Below are 24324 nucleotides of genomic sequence, written 5' to 3'. Positions count from 1 at the left end.
CTTGACCCCCCCTGCTGCTTGCTACAAATTCATTATGAGTAGGATTCAGTGACAGAAACCAAAAGACAGAGTAAAATTAAAAGAACAAATGCCCTTTTATTTAAAAGCAGAGATAATTATCAAACTTGCAAAGAAAAAATGGGAGAAGTTCAGAAATTAGATTGCATTTAAAGGAAGGTATGAAATTTAATATATGCAAGTAGTCTTTGATATTAAGTCTTAGAACTATTAACATGTTGTACCCTCTGAATAGTACCATAGTAATAGTAATAGTAGAATGTTTAGTACCAAAAATCCTAAATATGTTTTTATAAGCTGTCTAGCATGGAAAGGGTCTTAATAGGATATATCACTTATTAAATGAGTGATTTAATACAAAGGTCTCTGTTTTTCTTAAAATCAAATAATTTGCTGCTCACTGGTCAGCCTATAAAACCCGAAGGGCCATTTACCCTATCTGGCAAGGAGCACTACTTATCTGTTAAGTCATTCTACCCTCTATCCTCCTCTCTACCTAGCTGGGCTATGTGGCCTACTGAAAAAGGGAGCCATGTGCCATGTATCTAGCCTCTTCATATCTAAGTAACCAGAATTTTTCAAACTTCACCAGTCTATGAATATATACTTATTTCTCTCATTTCAATTGGTTCTCAATGATTCTAAGCTCCTAGTTGCTTGGCCAATGACTCTAAGCCCTACCTACTTGGCTGCCAGAAACCCACTGTTTAGCAGGGTTGCACAACTCCCCAGTATTCTCAGGAATCAAAAGAAGCGCTTGAAAGAGTCCATGGACTACTCCTGACTTCTACTTACCACCACACGTCATCCAGATCCAGCCCTGATGGGTCTAGAGGGGTGCTAATCAAAGGGGCACCCATAAATTCCCCAATACCTAGATACTGATAGCATTGGAAAGCCACCACATCTTGTGGTCAAGGGGTAAGAATTCCAGCACAGCTGAATGCTAGAGAAGAATGCTATAGATCTTGTCAAGAGAATATGCAGCATCCTCTTTCTTTGGGAAAAGAGTCTACAGCAAAAGCCAAATCCATTCTCTCTCAGTCTCCACCGAGGTACATGTGTCCATGAAACCAAGTTCTCACCAAAGGAAGAACAAACAGAATATGAGGAGAATTTATACGTCCCACTTCCAGATCATTGTTTTTAGGGGCGTGGAAGTGATTCTCCCACACTCTTACCTCTTCCACCATTTGGACAACAATGAAGCTTACAATGGGGATGGTGACTCCATTAGATGGAAGGAGCCTCAATTCATGAATGAACGCCCTGCCAATCTGAAGCAGCCAGGACTATTATGTGAGTAAGAAATAAACTTACTGAATTGAGCCATTAAACATTTGGGTTTGTTACTGTAGACCACCCTAATGAAATAAGATCCCACAGTAAGGTTGATTGCCTCTCACCCATTGTCCCTTCCTGCAATCTACTCTATAAATAAATATATACAGAAATCTATAAGGAGTCTCTATAATGCATTTTAAAAGTTCATATATATCTAAATGCCAACTGTAGGGAGATTTCAAGTAAGTTTTCCCCCTAGAAATCTCTTATGTAAATCAGAGAGTGCAAATGTTAAAATGGAGCAAAAGGTACCACCAAACTACAACCACCAAAGGCATCTGATTTTCAGTTGGGTTTAGCCTATTTTATTAATCATCTAATTTGATCCTCACCACAAAACTATGAAATAGATATTATCTCCATTTTACAGAAGAAAAAAACTGAAACTTAGTTTCTATATTTTTCTAATAGCCACATATGGAAAACTAAGCATGAAATTTAAAACTGATCTAATAGATACCCAAAGCTAATTCTTTTATTTATACTATACTTGGATTACACTATATTTCTTCTCCAAGTTTTTATGTATTTGTTAGTAGACACAAGCTATAAAATAAAAATTACCATTTCAACACAGTATAATTGGGCCTTGAAATAAAGCTACTATTTCAATTCAGTAAACATTTATTGGTTTGTTTGTTTTTTACATATTACATATATTTATGAGGAACACTTGTGTGGTTCTCAACCAGAATTCTGCCCCCTAAAGGACATTTGGCAAAGTCTGGAGACATTTTTGGTTGTCACAAATTGGGGGAGAAGGTGCCACTGGCATCTATGAGTAGAGGCCAGGAACACTGATAAACATCCTACAATGCATAAGACAGCCCCCCAGAACAAAGAATTATCTGGTTCAAATGTCATAGCATACAGGTTAAGAAACCCTGCCCTAGAGTAATTTATAATCTAAGGCAAAACTCTATACTGCAATGAAGCACCTAAAATTTAGGATGACCATTCAAAGAAAAAAAGATTGCTGCGAAATGATGCAAGGGTAGATCATGTATTTGAAAAATACAGCCAAAGCAATCTTGAGAAAGAAGAACGAAGCTGGAGGTATCACACTCTCTGATTTCAAACTCTACTACAAAGCTATAGTAACCAAAACTGTATGGTATTGGCATAAAAAGAGACACATAGATCATTGAAACAGAATAGAGAGCCCAGAAATTAACCCATACGTGTATGGTCAATTAATCTATGACAAGGGAGGCAAGAACATACAATGGGGGAAAAGACAATCTCTTCAATAAATCGTATTGGGAAAACTGGACAGCTACATGCAAAAACATGAAACTGGACCACTTTCTTATACCATACACAAAAATTAACTTAAAATGGATTAAAAACTTAAAAATGTAAGACCTGAACCATCAAATTCCTAGAAGAAAATATAGGCAGTCAGCTCTCTGACATCAGTCTTAGCAATATTTTTTTGCATCTGTCTTGTCAGGCAAAGGCAAGAAAAGCCAAATAAACACATAGGATTACATCAAACTAAAAAACTTTTGCACAGCAAAGGAAACCATCAACAAAATGAAACAGCAACCTACTGAATGGGAGAAGATATTTGCAAATGATGTACTCGGTAAGGGGTTAATATCCAAAATATATAAAGAACTCATACAACTCAATATCAAAAAAACAATCTGATTAAAAAATGGGCAGAGAACTTGAACAGACATTTTCCCAAAGAAGATATACTGATGGCCAAAAAGGCACATACAAAGATGCTTAACATCTCTAATCATCAGGGAAATGCAAATCAAAACCACAATGAGATATTACCTCACACCTAACAGGATGGCTATTGTCAAAAAGCAACAAATAACAAGTGTTGGCAAGAATGTGGAGAAAAAGGGAATCCTCGTACACTGTTGGTGAGAATGTAAACTGGTGCAGCCACTATGGAAAACAGTATGGAGGTTCCTCAAAAAATTAAAAATAGAACTACCATATAATTCAACAACTCCACTTCTGGGTATTTATCCAAAGAAAACAAAAACACTAATTCAAAAAGATATACAGTATGCACTCTTAAGTTCACTGCAGCATTATTTACAATAGCCAAGATATGGAAGCAACCTCAGTGTCCCTCAATAGATAAAGGGATAAAGCTGTGGTATATATACAATGAGACATTACTCAGCCATAAAAAGGACTAAAATCTTCCCATTCGCAACAATATGGATGGACCTAGAGGTTACTATGCTAAGTGAAATAAGTCAGACAGAGAAAGACAAATACCATATGATTTCATTTATATGCGGAATCTAAAAAAACAAAACAAATGAAAAATGAAACAGAAACAAACTCGTAGATACAAAGAATAAACTGGTGCTCGCCAGAGGGGAGAGGGGTCAGGGGATGAGTGAAATAGGTGAAGGGGATTAGGAGGTACAAACTATAAGTCACAGGGATGTAATGGTACAGCACAGGGAATATAGTCAATAGTATTGTAACAACTTGGTATGGTGACATACGGTTACTAGGCTTATCGTGGTGATCATTTCATAATGTATATAAATGCTAAATCACTATGTTGTACACCTGAAACTAATACAATATTGTAAGTCAACTATACTTCAATCAAAAAAAAAGGATGGTAAGTGCTCCATTGTTGAATGAAAGAATAAAAAAAACTAAAGCCTTAATTCATCCAAAAAAAAATGAATAAAGATATAACATGAAAGTAGTGGTTGAGGTAAAGGTTCTAGAGGAAATGAATGCCCGACTAAGTAACCTGGATTTCACTGTATATACCAGTGGTTGCCAATTATTAATAATCATGTACATTTATTAGAAAAATAATTCATTCCATACTTTTATATTTATTCACTTATTTATAAAATATATACTCTTCACTACTGTAATAATACAAAAATATTTTAATATTGTTCTTCCCATATCCTAGTGCATCATCTTGTATTTTCACTTAAATATGCTCTCCCCTCTTTAGAATCTACTGTAAGACAATGACAAGCCACTGCAAATTTTTAAACAAGAGCATAATATGACAAGAACTGTAGCTTAGAAATATCTGAGAGCAACATCTAAAATGAATTTAAATACATATACTGGAACTAGGGCAATTTGTTAGGGGTTTTTTTGCAATAAGCCAGTAATCGAAGAATAATTAGGCTCTTTAATTTGAGCAAAGGCAGTGGAAAAGAAGGGGAGGTGAATCTTGTAGCTATCACGCAGCTAGAATTGGATGAAAATATATGTAAAATGTTAACCCAAGGCCATTGAAATGACAGGAACTCAATACATCAGTTATAAAAAAAAAAGACACTATATAAATAAGTGTCCTTTTGGTTTCTCTAGAATTGACCATACTTAGCAGGGGAAATAAAACTCAACATTAATTAAGCCAATTTCATGACTATATCAATTAATGCTTGGAAGACTGAGAGTAAGAACCAAAAAAACATACAATTATGATCTACCTTAGGTTGGACATTGGAAAACTGGACAAGATGTAAAGAAAAAAGAATAGGGAAATCAAGGATTTCCAAAAGGGCCAGTTGAAAGTTGACCACGTGGTCAAGACTGAGTAGGAAGTCAATAGAGGATGCGATCTTTTGTGAATTAAAGACGTTGTCAAGTGATTAGAGACATCAACGGCCTGGGACACACAAAAATGCCATTCTGTGTAGCGTGAGCAGGAGCACTGGAGGAGTAATTCTGTCTGACCCTGACCGTTAGTTAGTTGAAATGCAATGTTTCCCTGCCTTCAACAAATGCTATACTGTATGCAGAAAAATTAGATTGAGATGGAGGAGGAATTCAAGATGGCGGTGTAGGCAGACTCTGAACTCACCTCCTCCGTGGACACAGCCAATTTACAACTACTCGTGGAAAAATTACCTGAGACAGAACTGAAAACTGGATAAGAGGAACTCCTGCAACAACGGACAATCCTAACTGAGGTAGAAGAGGCAAAAACTCCCTTCTGGAGAGAAAAAATGCCGCCTTCACAAGCCGAAGCGCCTCACGACCGCCCGGGAGCAGCCCACAGGTACGCAGCCTCCTGGAGGAGTGGGGGCCTTGAGCCGGGGAGCGCACCCGCTGTGGGCATATTGTGGACCCACCACAATGGAGACGAGGGGCAGAATATCTGACTTTGCCTGCTACTAAAACATTGAGGAATACTCCCAGAAAAGCTGGTTCACAAAGAAAGTAAAACCGGCTCTTAAAGGGCCCACACGCAAACTCACTCGTTTCAAAAAGCAACCTAAAATCACCAGAAAGAAAGGTGCACAGTGCTTTGGTGAAAAGAGACTCACCTAATAGGCCCGGAGTGCATCTCGGTCAGAGGTGAGACCTCTCCAGGGATTGGGACATTGCCGGTGGCCATTGTTGCAGCCTGGTGTGGGCGTGCTGACACAGACACCATTCCAGTTCTCCCTGAGGCCTGCTAGCCCAGGGTCTGCCCCACCCGCTAGAGCATTGATTTAATCCAGCCAGCTCAGCCAGGGCAGGCAGCCCACCCTAGAGACTGGCCCCACTCAACAACAAGCCCTCAGGCAACGTGTGGGCCTGCACAGATTGGTGACTGGATTCTCTGCAGCCTGGCAACTGAGCCAACTTCAGTGGGGCAGGGCGTGCACAAGGAGCAGGTGGAGAGTGTGGGGCGGTGGTGGAGTGTGTGGGGCTCCCGGCGTAGAGAGACTGGGTCAGCTTTGGGAGGTCGGGGCACGCACACAGGGCAGGACTGTGTTGACTGTGTGTGTGTGGACCTGTGGGCCGCAGGGCTTGTCAGCTGCAGAAGACTTATGCTTCTCAAAGACCCACATAGGGCGTTTACCCCACCTTCCAAAGCCTGAAATAATTGGCTGCTCCCATGCCTGAGGCCAGCCCCACCCAGCTGCAATCCTCAGATTGATGACAAGAAACCTAAAGGCTGGAGGCTTATAGCAATTGTAAGGCCCTGAGCCTAACAACCTGCCACGCCGGAGGCCTACTCACTTAAAAGAAATACTACAACACAAATGTGGTATTAGAACTTGCAGCCAACTGTGCTGGGGCTCCCCACACCTGATAAAGAGACTGAAGGGCCCACAACAATTACAAGCAGCTGAGCATTACAACAGCTGACCAAGAGCATAACTCGGCCTCCCTGTGCATCTACAGGGAGAGCAAACAGGCCACAACAGAAGGACACACGTAGCCCACATAGGGGTCACCCCTGGAATATTGAGAACTGAGGGAAGCACAGTGCAGGCCTCCTGAGTCATCACTTACATAAGATCACCTATCCAAGAGCAGGAGATGTAGCTGACCTACCTAATACGTAGACACAAGCACAGGGAAAGAGGCAAAATGAGGAGGCTAAGGAATACATTCCAAGTAAGGGAACAGGACAAAACCCCAGAAAAGAAACTAAGAGAAACAGAAATGAGCAACCTACCCGACAGAGAGTTCAAACTAAGAGTGTTAAGGATGTTCACTAACCTGGGGAAAAGAACAGATGAACTCAGTGAGAATGTCAACAAAGAAATGGAAGATATAAAAAAGAACCAAACAGAAATGAAGAATACAATACTGGAAATGAAAAATTCATTAGAGGGACTCAAAAGCAGAGTAGAGGATACAGAAGAACGGATCTGTTAGCTGGACGAAAGACTAGAAGAAATTACCCAAGCTGAACAGGTAAAAGAGAAACGAATTAAAAAGAGTGAGGACAGTCTAAGGGACCTCTGGGACAACATCAAGCACACTAACATCCGTGTTATAGGTGTCCCGGAAGGAGAAGAGCAAGACAAAGGGGCAGAGAATCTATTTCAAGAAATAATAGATGAAAACTTCCCTAACCTAAGGAAGGAAGCAGACATTCAGGTACCGGAAGAACAGAGAGCCCCAAACAAGATAAACCCAAAGAGGCCCACACCAAGACACATCATAATCAAAATGCCCAGAATTAAAGATAAAGAGAGAATCCTAAAAGCCGCAAGAGAAAGTCAAGTTACACACAAAGGAAACCCCATAAGGCTATCAGCTGACTTCTCAGCAGAAACCTTACAGGCTAGAATAGAATGGCACGATATATTTAAAGTGCTTAAAGGAAAAAACTTACAGCCAAGAATACTCTACCCAACAAGGTTATCATTCAAAATGGAAGGAGAGATCGAAAATTTCCCAGACAAGCAAAAATTAAAGGAGTTTGTCACCAAGAAACCAGTGCTACAAGAAATGTTACAGGGAGTGATTTAAGGGGAAAAGAGAAGAACACAAATAGGAAAAATTACCTATTTTCATGATAAGAGGGTAATGGATACAAATGCAGAAAAAAGAGATTAGATATGATATCAAAAACATAAAAGGAGGGAGAAGGAGAGTTAAAGAGTAGAGCTTTCAGACAGAGGTCAAACTAAAGAGACCATCAGTTCTGTATAGAAGAAGAAAGGAACAGAGAAGGACTACTAAAACAGTGAGAAAAAAAAATGGCAGTAAGTACATGCTTATCAATAGCTACTTCAAAAATCAATGGACTAAATGCTCCAATTAAAAGACATAGGGTGGCTGATTGGATAAAAAAACAAGACCCACATATATGCTGCATACAAGAGACACACTTCAGATCTAAAGACACTCACAAACTGAAAGTGAAGGGATGGAAAAAGATACTCCACGCAAATGGCAATGAAAGAAAACTGGGGTAGCAGTACTCATATCAGACAAAATAGACTTTAAAACAAAAACTGTAAAAAGAGACAAAGAAGGGCATTATATAATGATCAAGGGAACAATCCAACAAGAGGATATAACACTTGTAAATATCTACGCCCCCAATATACGTGCACCTAAATATATAAAGCAATTATTAACAGACATAAAAACAGAAATAGACAGTAACACAATAACAGTAGGGGACTTGAACACTCCACTTACACCAACGGATAGATCATCCAAACAGAAGATCAATAAGGAAACATTGGCCTTAAACGACACACTAGAACAGATGCACCTAGTAGATATATACAGAGCATTCCATCCAAAAACTGAAGAATACACGTTCTTTTCAAATGCACATGGAACATTCTCTAGGATTGATCACATATTAGGCCACAAAACAAGTCTCCATAAATTTATGAAGACTGAAATAATACCAAGCATCTTTTCTAACCGCAACAGTATGAAACTAGAAATCAACTATAGGAAGAAAATCAGAAAAGCAACAAATACGTGGGGATTAAACAAAATGCTACTGAACAACGACTGGGTCCATGAAGAAATCAAAGAAGAAATCAAAAAATACCTGGAGACAAATGAAAATGAAAATACCACATGCCAGAATTTATGGGATACAGCAAAAGCAGTTCTAAGAGGGAAGTCTATAGCAATACAGGCCTATCTCAACAAACAAGAAAAATCTCAAATAAACAATCTGACAATGCACCTAAAGGAACTGGAAAAAGAAGAACAAACAAAGCCCCAAATCAGTAGAAGAAGGGAAATAATAAAAATCAGAGAAGAAATAAATGAAATAGAGACCAAAAAAACAATAGACAAAATTAATAAAACCAAGAGCTGGTTCTTTGAAAACATCAACAAAATTGACAAACCTTTAGCTAGACTCACCAAGAAAAAAAGAGAGAAGGCACAAATAAGTAAAATCAGAAAAGAAAGAGGAGAAATTACAACAGACACCTCAGAAATACAAAAGATTATAAGAGACTACTATGAAAAGCTATATGCCAACCAATTCGACAATCTGGAAGAAATGGATAAATTCTTAGAATCATACAACCTTCCAAAACTGGATCAAGAAGAAGTAGAGAATTTGAATAGACCAATCACCAGTAAGGAGATCAAAACAGTAATCACAAACATCCCCAAAAATAAAAGTGCAGGACCAGACGGCTTCCCTGGTGAATTCTACCAAACATTCAAAGAAGACTTAATACCTACCCTTCTCAAACTCTTCCAAAAAATTGAGGAGGGGGTGAAGCTCCCTAACTCATTCTACGAAGCCGACATTACCCTGACACCAAAACCAGACAAGGACAACACAAAAAAAACAAAATTACAGGCGAATATCACTGATGAACATCGATGCAAAAATCCTCAACAAAATACTAGCAAATCGCATACAACAATATGTTAAAAAGATTATACACCATGATCAAGTGGGATTTATTCCAGGTATGCAGGGATGGTTTAACATTTGCAAATCAATCAACGTGATATACCACATTAAAAAAATGAAGAATAAAAATCACATGATCATCTCAATAGATGCAGAGAAAGCATTTGACAAGATACAGCATCCATTTATGATAAAAACTCTGAATAAAATGGCTATAGAAGGAAAGTACCTCAACATAATAAAGACCATATATGACAAACCCACAGCTAATATCATCCTCAATGGTGAAAAACTGAAAGCTATCCCTCTAAGAACAGGAACCAGACAAGGATGCACACTCTCACCACTCCTATTTAACATAGTACTGGAAGTCCTAGCCAGAGAAATCAGGCAAGAAAAAGAAATAAAAGGGATCCAAATTGGAAAAGAAGAAGTGAAACTGTCACTATTTGCAGATGACATGATTTTATATATAGAAAATCCTAAAGAATCCACCAGAAAACTTTTAGAATAAACGAATATGGTAAATTTGCAGGATACAAAATCAACATACAAAAATCAGTTGCATTTCTATACACTAACAATGAAGTAGCAGAAAGAGAAATTAAGAATACCATCCCATTTACAATTGCAACAAAAAGAATAAAATACCTAGGAATAAACTTAACCAAAGAGGTGAAAGAGCTGTACATGGAAAACTATGAAACATTGCTGAAAGAAATTGAAGAAGACACAAAGAAATGGAAAGATATTCCATGCTCTTGGATTGGAAGAATTAACACAGTTAAGATGTCCATACTTCCTAAAGCAATCTATAGATTCAATGCAATCCCTATCAAAGTTCCAACAACATTTTTCACAGAAATAGAACAAAGAATCCTAAAATTTATATGGAACAACAAAAGACCCCAAATAGGTAAAGGAATCCTGAGAAAAAAGAACAAAGCTGGAGGTATCACACTCCCTGATTTCAAAATATACTACAAAGCTATAGTAATCAAAACAGCATGGTACTGGCACAAAAACAGACACACAGATCAATGGAATAGAATCAAAAGACCAGAAATAAACCCACACATCTACGGACAACTAATCTTTGACAGAGGAGCCATGAACACACAATGGAGAAAAGAAAGTCTCTTCAACAAATGGTGTTGGGAAAACCGGATAGCCACATGCAAAAAAGTGAAAGTAGACCCTTACCTTACACCATACACAAAAATTTACTCAAAATGGATTCAAGACTTGAATGTAAGACCTGAAACTATGAAACTTCTAGAAGAAAACATAGGCAGTACACTCTTCGACATCGGTCTTAGCAACATATTTTCAAGCACCATGTCTGACCCGGCAAGAGAAACAATAGAAAAAATAAACAAATGGGACTACATCAAACTTAAAAGCTTCTGCACAGCAAAGGAAACCATCAACAAAACGAAAAGACAACCTAACAATTGGGAGAAGATATTTGCAAACCATACATCTGACAAGGGCTTAATCTCCAAAATATATAAAGAACTCATGCATCTCAACAACAAAAAAACTACCAACCCAATTAAAAAATGGGCAAAAGACCTGAACAGACATTTCTCCAAAGAAGATATACAGATGGCCAACGGACACATGAAAAGATGTTCAAAATCATTAACTATCAGGGAAATGCAAATCAAAACTACAATGAGATATCACCTGACGCCCGTCAGAATGGCTATAATTAACAAGACAGGAAACAACATGTGTTGGAGAGGACGTGGAGAGAAGGGAACTCTCATACACTGCTGGTAGGAGTGCAAACTAGTGCAGCCACTATGGAAAACAGTATGGAGAGTCCTCAAAAATCAAGGATAGAACTACCATATGATCCAGCTATTCCACTGCTGGGTATTTATCCAAAGAACTTGAAAACACCAATGTGTAAAGATACATTCACCCCTGTGTTCATTGCAGCATTATTCACAATAGCCAAGACTTGGAAGCAACCTAAGTGCCCATCAAGGGATGAATGGATAAAGAAGATGTGGTATATATACACAATGGAATACTACTCAGCCATAAGAAACGATGAAATCCAGCCATTTGTAACAACATGGATGGACACTGAGGGTATTATGCAAAGTGAAATAAGTCAGAGGGAGAAGGTCAAATACCGTATGATTTCCTTCATTAAGTAGTAGATAATAACAACAATAAACAAACACATAGAGACAGAGATTGGATTGGTGGTCACCAGACGGGAGAGGGGGAGGGAGGAGGGCGAAAGGGATAATTCAGCACATGTGTGTGGTGATGGGTTGTAATTAGTATTTGGGTGGTGAACATGATGTAATTTATGCAGAAATAGAAGTATAATGATGTACACTTGAAATTTATACAATGTTATAAACCAATGTTACTGCAATAAACAAACAAACAAAAAAAAGAAAAATTAGATTGAGTATAAAACTGAAAACAGCCTAAAAATATGTTTTGAATACATTACTAAATGTAAAGTGAAATTCAAACACCATGTAAAAGTATTAGGGGGAAAATAAACCAGCATAATAATAAACCCAGTGACATACTATAAAGCACTTATCTCCCACTAAAAGAAGATATATATTCTGTTAGGCACTTAAACACCAGTGATCTAGTCTCAGCAAATATTCTTGTATTTGTCATTATCAATTATGAAAATTTCATTTACACAGCATTCAATACTTTGTGTTTTTTGCATTGTTCCTCTTTATATTTACATATACTTATGCTTTAGGAAATAAAAAAATCCTATTCTGGGTAAAAAAAATAAAAATACACATGCACATGAATTAGACCTTGAAACTGTCATTTCTCAAAGGACGGGAGAAGGGGACAGTGGTAAGATAACTGAGTTGCTGGAGAAGTAAACAAATCTTGTCTGACCCCAGGAAGACCATATCAGAGTGGAGAAGAGGGAGGGTTCTGGCAAACTACTCTTTAAAATTAAAACATAGGGGCCGGCCCCGTGGCTTCGCAGTTAAGTGCACGCACTCTGCTACTGGTGGCCCGGGTTCAGATCCCGGGTTGCACCGAGGCACCGCTTCTCTGGCCATGCTGAGGCCGCATTCCACATACAGCAACTAGAAGGATGTGCAGCTATGACATACAACTATCTAGTGGGGCTTTGGGGAAAAAATTTAAAAAAGGAGGAGGATTGGCAATAGATGTTAGCTCAGAGCCGGTCTTCCTCAGCAAAAAGAGGAGGATTACCATGGATGTTAGCTTAGGGCTGATCTTCCTCACAAAAAAAAAAATTTTTTAAATGTCATAACTTTTATTTTTTCTCAAAAGGTTACAAGGCATTATCCTACTGAATGAAAAGTGAGTTTCTTATGTTGTAAAGGTATTTTTAAACATCAGTTTTAACAGGTTGTGCACCTTATTTAGGGCCTTCTTTTCAAACATCATACAAGGCATCAAAAAATGTCCTTAAGATCTCGATTTATTTTCATCCTTATGTAAATCAAAAATGGGAGCAAGTGGTTCAGATCTCTCAGTGGGACTCTTGGCAAAAATTAACAAGCAAGCTACGGCAAGAATATTAAGGCACTAAAAGCTTAATAAAAATATCGCTCCATAAAAATACCACCAAGCTGTTTACATAATCAAGATGCTAAAAATAAGTCTGGATTATTTCTAAGACCTTCTCCATCTCTAAAATTATATGATTCTGCACATCATCAATTTTTTGCGTATCTTTAGGTGAGAATAATTTATGCCAGATAATAGAAAAAAAGCTAATTAATTTTTTTATTAGCATCTGTTCATCAGGGGGAAAGAATTCACAAATACTGTGAGCTGGTAAGTTTACAGCACTTACTTAAACAGGCTGCCTAAATACAGCCAGGGCATTTTTCTGAACCAGAGATCTTACAGACATTCTATATTAACTTTTCTGGCAGACGTTGACCATAACCAGATGCTAGTATATATCACATTTTATAATACATACAGTTCTAAAATGATCTGAAATTTGAGTTTTTGAAAATCAAATTAAGTTTCAATTCACTAGGTGAGTAATTAAAACCATCCTGTACAAAATCTTTTACGCCGTTTAAGTGTTTTGAAATGCGAATAAACCAGTATGGTTCTGAATGAAATTCTTTAATGTGTTTCATATCTCTGATTACATGCCTTGAAACATATTAAAATCTTATTTAAACTCTTATAAAAGCTTATTATAAGAGAACGGCTCAACACTAATGTTCCAGTCATTAATCTTTTTAACTGTTATTCTCTATAAAAGGAATTCATAAATTATTCACAAATCATCAGTTTTACTAAGTGTCTTTAATAAATTGTACAATGTTACTATATTTAGCCCTGTGGAGAAAACTATAAGTGGATTATAACATATAATTACAAAGTGAAATAACAAATAAGAAGAAAAGTTAAAAACTAATTAAATGACTTCATCAAAATTTAAAACATTGAACTTTTATTAAGGATACAATAGAGAGCAAAATAAGACAAAATCCCTGCCCAGATGGAGCCTAGAGGCTAGTGGCCTGGAATCCAACCAACAGAATGCAAATTCTAGCATACTTTACTAACAAAAGAATGTATGTTTCCATAAAAATTACTTTCAGCACCTCTGTTCTAGGGTCATCAAACATCTTTATCCAATTGATTGACAAAAAAAATGTATTCCTTCCTTTCCACAGGGAAAAACCCATCAGGTCTTTGACAGGGCCTGTACTGTCATCAGTGTTCCAGAAGGGACCATGATTTCTAGTGTGACCTTCCCCTCACCGTGGCAGTGTGCAGCAGCAAATGCTGGATGAAATGGGCCTTTAACCAATGACTACAGGGTAGCAATACCTAACAGGACACCAATTATACTATATTCTAGTCTGGATTGGGGGGAAAAAGTTAATTTAGGCATTTAGTGTCCAGAATTGCTATTAACAAGTCAGATTCCTATTCTCCTTTTGAGAGTCTTTAAACAGTTCCATACATATGGAACTCAATAAATACGTACTCATAAACTAGTTAATTTAGAAATATATAATTAAGTTTATACAAAAAGTGTAGCAGAAATGGGATAATGACAAAGTGAGCTTTCTCTAAAGATTTTAAACCCTTCTCACAGATTTTAAAAGAGACACAGTGTAACCCAGGTGTGTCCTCTCTCCCTCTCTCTCTAACAGCTTTTTTTTGGCTCTAATGTTGCGTTAAAATAAACTTCTTTACAAAATTACCAGTGATTGCACTGCCGTAGCTTAGCCAGAAAGCAAAAAGGAATGCTTTTAAACTTCTTTGGTTTGAAGCGATACACACAGATCTGTTCCATTCATATATTTTTCTGACAGACTACCTGATACTCTTGCCACAGTATTTTTTTCCTAAAATGCTAAAAAAGCAGGAGATGATCAACTTTTTACTCAAGCCAAACAGAACCAGAGAAGCAAAAATACTCTATCATTCCCTTCACTCCTAGCAAGAAATGCCACCACACTGCAACATTCAAGAACAGGACTTCCTGTACTGCACTAGCCCATGTGCCCTGGTACACAGGATGCAAACTCCAGGCCTTCACCTGCTCCCTCACCTTCACCCCTAAGAATAAGCACAGATGTGCTAATGCTGCAGGACACTCCTCTTCTTTCCCCTTCTGACTTCATATGAAGACAAAAGAAAGTTCAACAGCACATTTCCAAGGCAGTGGTTCTCAACTCTGACTACACATTAGAATTACCTATGGAACTCAACCATTCCTGAGCCCCACTCCAGACCAATAATGAATCAGAATCACTGCGGGTGAGACTACATTGGTAATTTTAAGAAGCTCCCCAAGTGATTCTCAAGAGCAGCAAGGATTGAGGACCAAAGAAATCGGAAGGTATTTACCCTATGTTTGGGATTAAGAGTTGTCTTTCCCTACTTTAAATTATTTCTGTAAAAATGTATATAAAGATTAAAACCAAAACGTTTTTCATCAAAAGAGAAGATTTTTGTTTGAGTATTGAGGGAACAAAGAAATGTTATATTTTTGTTTCCTCATTAGTGAGTTTTCAGATTGCAGGAATATGTCCTTAAAAATATCGTGGACTTTAGGGGCTGACCCGGAGGTGAATCGGTTAAGTTCGCACATTCCGCTCAGGCGGCGGCCCGGGGTTCACCAGTTCAGGTCCTGGGCACAGACCTACTCACCGTTCATCAAGCCATGCTGAGCGGCATCTCATATAGAAGAGCTACAACACTACCACTCTACAACTATGATACACAACTATGTACGGAGGCTTTCGGGAGAAAAAAGAAAAAAAAAAGACGAAGACTGGCAACAGATGTTAGCACCGGGCCAATCTTCCCCCGCAAAAAGAAACCAACATCGTGGACTTTAATTCATAAATGATTTCACTTGGAATCAATAAGGAAGCATTTTTTTCCCAAAGTACAGAATAATGGCCAAGTATGTTCTGTAACAACTAACAGAACCAGGAAATTGTATTACCCTGTTCATTTTAGAGACAAGCGTGGACCTACATTTTATGCATGATTCTTCATATTAATTGAGACATAAAAATAATTACTCATAAGTTTTGCATAACAGGCTTGAATCTGACTACTGAAAACAGAAGAAAACAACTGTTTTCTTTAGTCACCAATAATAACACCTTACTAATATAATTATTAATGAATCCTAAGGAGAAAAAAGAAATAATAACAACATTTTTAAAAGGCAATTTTCTGCTGATTTACTCTTACGTACTTTTTTAAACGCACATCCTTTACATGTATGTGATGGGGCTTTTTTATGAGCTATGACGACACTGACAACTCTCAAATCAGAAGGCCCTGTGATCAGGTTCCACAGACAAATCCACCAGATACTATTGCAGCATGACTATCCCATGAGGTTGGCCCTCTCTTTTCTAGACACAGCTATTACAGCTATCACTGATGGAATGTAAATACAGAGAAAATTCAGATGAATACTTTCATTACAGTGTAACAACATCAGAAGAGCGCAAACTTTATACAGGTAAATTAGACACCCACGACGTCATTAAATTAGATAATGTCAGGTTGAAAACATACCATGATCTCTTTCCTATCCCCACTGTTCTGTTTCTCCTAGGAGATATTTCCTCTTTCACTGTTCTTTCCTGTTAGATCATTCAACTTCTGATCTTAGGCCATGTACTAGCTTTCAACTCTGCCTATTTTCTATTAACTCTGGGTTCCAAGCCCATAAATCCATCCTCAAGTCTAAATTGCTCTCCTCACCTTCACCTGAGTGTTCGTTTCAGTGAAGATTCCCGGCTTCTCCTAACAGCAATCCCCAACTAGACTTTCCTTTGATTTTACGCCCCTGGCACCTTTCTCAGATTCCTTTAAGGCTAAGCTTACTCCCATCTTCACATGTCCTATCTGGACACCCAGCCCAGCTACCTCTCAACTCTTCCTTCCTTTCCTTCCTGGAACTTGCAGCACTTGGATAAACTCCCAGATCACTCATAATCCTGACTTCTGCTTCGAAAGTCTTCTGAAGTGGAATATTATTCACATCAACCTATTATACTTTCAATGTATAAAGAAATCCTATTCTGTAATACTGTAATTTTTGTAATAGTATTCATATACTTAAAATATCGCAATCATATATTTTTAACCACATATTTTTGGATAGCTTGGAGTCTCCCCTTAATTGCCCCTTAACTTGGGTTAGCAAGTTTCGGTATGAAAGGCAATTTTCACTCCCACAAAGTATTTTGAAGGGCTAGCTATTTCCACTTAATAGATCTACATCAGTATTTACCATAGATAAGGCCAGTTCACTATCACTGGAGACAAAGAATTTATTACAAAGTTCTCTTTTCTAAAAAGCATGGTTTGTGGGGGTCAGCGCAGTGGCGCAGTGGTTAACTGCATGCACGCTGCTTTGGAGGCCTGGGGTTCGCAGATTCAGTCCCAGGGACACACTGACGCACCGCTTGTCAAGCCACGCTGTGGCGGCGTCCCATAAAAAGTAGAGGAAGATGGGCATGGACGTTAACCCAGGGCCAGTCTTCCTCAGCAAAAAAGAGGAGGATTGGCATCAGATTTTGTTAGCTTAGGGCTAGTCCTCCTCACAAAAAAAAATAAATAAAATAAATAAAAAGCATGGCTTGTGATGCTCACATGAATACTAGAACATTTCAAAGAATTTTGTCATTGATTAACTTTTAGAGCTGACATACCTGAATTTATGCCACTTAGAAAGAACATGAAAGTTTCCTTTGTTTGTTTGTTTTTCAAATACGCCTCTGGAAAGTGAGAGCTTAATATAAGATTTTAATGAATTTCTTTGTTTTCAGTACCTTTATAAAACTTCTGATGCAGGTAGACTTCAGCTTTCAGAAGCCAATAAAAATTAACTCCTTTTGTTCTGATGAACAAAAAAACTAATCAAAAAGATAAGGAATATGGAAAATGAAAGATAATAAATTATAAATAAATAAGGCTAGCAAATCAAAATAAAATTTGTGTTTCAACTGATTTTAAATGTTGCAAAAGTCCCTCAAGGCCTCACTTTATTTTCCTCATACAAGAGTCCATTGTGGGAGTCACATGGCAATTAGATCTGTTAAGAATCTCAGAACTCATTTCTTTTCAATGTATTATATGACAGGAAGGTTCTTATTCACTGTAAAGATTAAATACCTTTTGACTTGCAACTTTACTGCCTTTATATACAAATGCCTGCCTATCACTGTGATGGTTATTCAGTATGAGAAAGGAAAAAACCATTTTGAAAAGCTTCAAATTTTATATCTCAAAAATATTTTTTTTTACTTTTAATAGCACACAGGAATAGCTACATAAAGATTCAAATTTTAAGTATAATGCAAGCTAAGTTGTTGTTTACAACAGCCTTCCTGAATTCAAGTGCAAGTATACTTCCAAATCTAAACAATATGTGTCCCCTGAGACATGTAAATTCTAGACGACCCTCCCACCAGTCAAAATTCTTATCGGTAAGATATCAAATTACTACAGCAGTAATAACAGATCTGGGAATTATTGTTTTCTCACCATCTGCTTATACCAGAAATAAATTATTGAATTGAAGATGTTAAGACACAGGACGCCAGACAAAAGAATTACAAGATTGAAAAAAAATATGTGTGTATGTTGTGTGTGTGTGTGTGTGTGTGTGTGTGTAAGAGAATCAATCTTTGAAATTATATTACCTCCACTAAGTACACTGTCATTTCCTTATCATTTTCTTTAATTAAAATTGCAAGTCAATTCTAATATAAGTTAATTAAAGCAAACAGATTAAGTCTCTTTTTGAAACATAATATTCAGAAACAGTTTAGAACCAGCAGAAGGAACAGTGGCCTCAGAGTCCTAACCTTGCAAATTAACTAGCTGTGTAACACCGAGACAGACAACTAATCCATCTGCATCACTACCTGCCTACCTACCTTACAAAGAAGTTGAGGAAGAAAATAAGATAATATGCATAAAACCTTTCCTAAATTGCTCTTTTGTAAATTTAAGGCATAGTGAGTCCAAAGCTACAAATTTTATTTCCAACAGATGGAAAGTTTTCACCTGGGAAAGGGGGAAAAAAAAATCAAATAAATTCAAGTTATTTAGGCTATAAGAAGAGTACACAGAAAAAGCATCAAATACTACACTAAAAATATAAGATTTTTTAAAAATCAAAATTTCTAATTAATGTTAGAAAGGAAATGGCTACTAGAATACATTATAATTAGACAGTAAATGTATGTGTATTGTGAAGCGTACATGCAAAAATCCACATGAGACCATTACAGCCATGAAAAAACAGCTTCCTCAAGATCTGCTGGGCCTGTCCATGAGCACACTGAAATGTGATAGAACAGATTTATTATCTCATTCCACAAACACTTCCTGAACATCTATCCTGTGAGAGCACTATGCTGGATGCTGAGGACACAAAGATGAGTAAGAGGAAATTTTCCTGCACTACTCAAAGAAGATCTATACCAACAGTGTACAATTAGCCTTAATATAAAAGTAAGGTAACTCGACTGGTTTTGCCAAAGAGTGATCATATCCTTCTTGTTCTGTAAAGGAATGCAACTCAAATAGTTACATCATCAACAATTTCTTTTGGGATGTTTGTTGGTTTTATTGGGTTTTGTTCATATATTCCTTGAGCCCCTAATAGTCACCACAGACGTGTATCAAAGGAAATCTTAACTCTAAGATTACACAACAAGGACATAATACATAACTAAATTATTAGGTGTTTTCTTTTGATTTCCTTTTTCAGTAAGAAGAAAAGAATAGAATAGAATAGTAGCAACATAATCCTTCAATATTAAAGTCCAGCTACAACCAGTAGATTGAAGGAGAGGACTAATGCTACATCTATCCCGCCTGTGTACCTCTCACCCATCTACGGTAATTGTTCCATTTCTCTACTATAGACCACACTAATAAAGCAGTGAATGAACACAGGATGGCTTTCAGGATGAAATAAGTCAAGTGTAAGCTCTTAGATTCTGATTGCAGACAGCCCCAGACGCACACAAAGCAGATTTTTGCCAAGAAATACAGTGCAAGCTGTTGACACTCTGCTTCCTTCAATATGAAAACTTCCCCAACAATTCAAGGTCAGAACGAATGATCTACTATTTAGAGTTCAAAGTACAGCATTCTTTAGAATAGAGTGCAAGTAGTTTCCAGGAGATTAAATAACATAACCACAAAACTGAAGAGGAGGGAGGAATAAAACCACTATATGTGGCCATCTTCATAAGGAGTTCTTGTAAAATGGATAAGCAGAAATCTAACATACAGAAGCATTGAGAAAGAGAACAAACCAAAATGCTGGACTGGTTTTAAAATGAACTCCTCTAAGACTGTTTTAACAGCCAGAAGTTACAATAGAGTCCATGTGGCCTCAACGCGCTACACAAAGGTTAATAGGAAACGGAGTTCTCAAAGAATCTCAGTCTGAAACAGCTCAAAATCAAAGGGACTTTTTTTTCCCAATCAAGCTGACCTAAGGAGAATAAGACACTGAGTTTGGATATAAGAGGTCTTATTTCAAATGCCAGAAAAACCCATATGAGCAAGATAGTTTAAGATTAATTACTTTAGGACAAAACATTTGACCCTTCTGGAAGTTAGTTTCCTCATATGTAAAATGAGAGAGGTAAATAGTTCACTGGTCTTCAAATTTTATTTTCAGGAGTACCAGATTACTTCAGGGTTAGGTGGAAACCAAGCCAGCTCCAAACCTCACTTAAATGAGAGCAGATGAAGTTTAACTATTTTCTATAATGGAGTCCTGTGTAGAATTTCACTTGGAAAAAAGTGGGGAGGGCTCTGCTGCTGAAAAGAATTATGCAGAAACAACAAAAATAAATAACCTCAGATCATGTTTATTCAAAATCATGATTGCAATAAATACTTCTATTAAAAACAGAGACTGTTCCACTTCTGTCATAATGGCACAAGTAGAACTTATCACGGCTTTTCACCATAAACTAGAAAACTAGAAAAAAAAATTTTTCAGGCATTGAGACAATAAGCAGCCCATGACTGTGATCCATGAGTAAAGAAAAACAGACAGATGAGTGAAACTCTTCTTCCAGGAGGCACTTTCTGTAACAAAGTGCAGGGAGGGGAACTTCCTAAAAGTAGATCATGGCAGTCTCACTTAGTTGAGGAGACAGAAATAAGATGTGGGGAAGACTAAAGAGGCTAGAGTTTTTGGGGCACAATACCAGAGAGTTAGGAGCTTGGCAGAGAAAAAGCTCCAGAAATCTGCCCAGAGTTCCCTTGAGTCTATGGCTGACTATTAAGCTATTCATATGCAGGAAGAAAACTCCATGAGGTTGGATAAATTATTAGGAAGCTGTAGGCTAAATAATTCCCAGTGGTCTCATTGGGCTGGGAGACTTTCGAGTTCTGGGGGACACGAGTAAAGAGACTCACTAAACACCCCAGACATTGAGCAGCACCCTAGAAGGGTCACATGCTAGTAGTAAGGCTAAACTAGCCTATATGAAGGTGTCACTAGACCCACTCTAACAAAACTTTGAAGAAAGTCAAAAAATCAAGCTAAAGCACAGTAACTTGGTTGCCACCTGAAATAAATCTCAAAAAATTTAAAGGAGCACAATAAAATCTAGACACTTAACACATAATAGTTGTAATATCTGGCATCCAATCAAAAAATTCTAGGCATGAGTAGAAAAATTAAAATGTGATCCATAAATAGGTGGAGGGGGGTGAAAAGAACAAATCCCAAAATGCAAAAGATAATAAGCTTAGCAAACAAGGAAACTGTAAAACAGTTTATATGAATAGACTCAAGTATTTAAAACGAAATGATAAAAAGGAAAATGGAAGGCATAAAAACGGAACTTATAAAGATGAAAAACACAATATCTGAAATGAAAAGATCAGTAAATTTTAAAACACAGCAATAGAAACTAACAAAAATGGAAGAGAGAAAAAAAAAAAGGACTGCAAAAAATGAATAGAGCCTAAGTAACCGGTAAGACAATATTAAACAGTCTGCCATATGCGTAATTAGAATCAAGAAGGAAAGAAAGAAAGGTCAGAAATAGCATTTGAGGAAATAACGGCCAATAACTTTCCAGATTTTTATAAAAATAATAAATTCACAGGTAGAAGCTAAGTGGGACATACGCACAATGAAAACCACACCAGAGTACATCAACATCGTGTTACTGAAAACCAGTGATAAAGAGAAAAGCTTAAAGCAGCTGTAGGAATTCTTTAAACAGTCTACACAGGAGTCTTTTATCAGATATATGTATAGCAAATATTTTCTCCTAGTCTCTAGTATTCCTACTCATTTTTTAACAGTGCCTTTTGATGAGAAGATTTTAACTTTTATCAAATCCAATTTATCAATTTTACTTTTATGCTTAGTGCTTTTTATATTCTGTATAATAAACTATTTCCTATCTCCAGGCCATGAAAATACTCTCCTATGATCCATGACAAACTAATATTTGTATATATCATGAGCTAGAGGTCAACGTACATTTTTTTCCCCAAAGACATACCCAGTTGTTCCAGCCAGACTGGAAAACACCATAATTTATGGGGCATTGCATAGAGTACTCAGAAGGGCCTTGCCTCACTAGTGAAGAATAATGAGCCACAGACTAAATGCTGCTCTTGTCCTGCCCAACACAGATTTTAAAGCAAGATCCGAAAGAATCAAGTTGTTTCCAAATAACTTAACTGCATCCTACAAAAAAAAGCTCAAAAATATATTTGTAGGAATACAAAAATATCTAGCACCCAACAATGCGTGACATCCAATCAAAGATTATAAGTTCAAAGAAGCAGGGAAACTCGAACCATAATGCTTAGAAAAATCAATCAATTGAAACCAATCTAGAACTGACACAAATTTTAGAAATAGTAGATAAGGACTTAACCATCATTATAACTGTACCAAATGGTCAAAAAGTTCAGTAGAAATATAATATTTAGGGACAAAACTGGCAAAAGATGTGCAAGAATGTACATTGAAAACTACAAAACATTGCTCAGAGACATTAAAGAAGACCTATATAAATGGAGAGCTACATCTTGTTCACGAAAACTCAATACTGTTGAGATATCAATTCTCCCCAAATTGATCTACAGATTCAAATCAAAATACCAGCAGGCTCTTTTGTAGAAATTGACAAGCTAATTCTAAAATTCATACCGAAATACAAAGTATCTGGAAGAGTCAAATAACTTTAGGAAAAGAAGAACAAGTTGGAAGGCTAATTCTGATTTTAAGACTTAATATATCTACAGTGATCAACACATTGTGGTATTAGCATTAACATAAGACAAAAAGATCAGTGGAACAGAATAGTGTCCAGACTCACATATATACAGGCAGCTGATTCAGGACAAAGGCAATTCAGCAGAAAGAGGGTAGTCTTTTCAAAAGAAGGTACAGGAACAACTAGATATCCATATGAAAAAAAACTGACCCATATATCACAGCATATATAAAATTAATTCAAAATGTATCATACACTTAAAATCTAGATGAATACATAGGAGAATATTTTTGTGATCCTGGCTTAACTAAAGATTTCTTAGACATGACACCAAAAGATGATTCATAAAAGAAAAAACTGCTAAACTGAACTTCAAAATTAAAAAGCTTCTTCTATCCAAAACACATTGTTAAGAGAATAAAAGGACAAACCACAGACTGGGAGAAAGTATTTGCAAAAGCATGTATCTGATAAAGGGCTTGTATACAGAATATATAAAAAACTTTTAAAACTCAACAATAAGAAAACAAAAAACCTGGAGCCCGCCTTGTGGCCTAGTGGTTAAGTTCAGCATGCTCCACTTCGGCAGCCCGGGGTTCAGTTCCCAGGCATGCACTTACAACACTTGTCAGTGGCCATGCAGTGGTGGCGATTCACAAACAAAATAGAGGAAGATAGGCACAGATGTTAGCTCAGGGCAAATCTTCCTCTGCAAAGAAAGAAAACAACTTAATTTTTTAAATTGGGAAAATATTTCATCAGACACAAAATAAGATATATGGATGGCAAACAAAAAGGAACATTAAAGGACCATTAGTCATTAGAGAAATTTAAATTAAAACCACAACAACATTCTACTATACACCTATTAGAATGACTAAAATTAAAAAGATTGACCATATCAAGTGTTGGTGCAGAAGTAAAGCAACTGGAATTCTCATACACTGTTACTGAGAATGTAAAGTGGTACAACCACTTTGGAAAAGTTTGGCAGTTTCTTAAAAAGTTAAAACACACACCTACCATATGAACCAATCAACCCCCTAGGTATTTACCCAAAAGACAAGTGTATGTTTCTACAAAAACGTGTGTATATACAGTTCA

General features: G+C 37.0%; 1 protein-coding gene across 12 annotated transcripts in view; it reads right to left on the bottom strand.

Moving 5' to 3' along the window:
• Nucleotides 1–24324, bottom strand: part of PPP1R9A (protein phosphatase 1 regulatory subunit 9A) — a 321025-nt gene that overhangs the window by 224712 nt on the left and 71989 nt on the right. The window contains exon 1 of one of the 12 annotated variants that reach the window (XM_058525844.1): nt 5186–5289. The exons of the other annotated variants lie outside the window; for them this stretch is intronic. The gene's annotated coding sequence lies outside the window, so the exon portion shown is untranslated. Of the gene's footprint in view, nt 1–5185; nt 5290–24324 lie in introns of those variants that run through there. 12 annotated transcript variants of the gene reach the window in all.

This window comes from Diceros bicornis, chromosome 3 (genome assembly GCF_020826845.1).
Source record: "Diceros bicornis minor isolate mBicDic1 chromosome 3, mDicBic1.mat.cur, whole genome shotgun sequence".
Classification (NCBI taxonomy): domain Eukaryota; kingdom Metazoa; phylum Chordata; class Mammalia; order Perissodactyla; family Rhinocerotidae; genus Diceros; species Diceros bicornis.
This window is presented reverse-complemented; position numbering and strand designations above follow the sequence as displayed.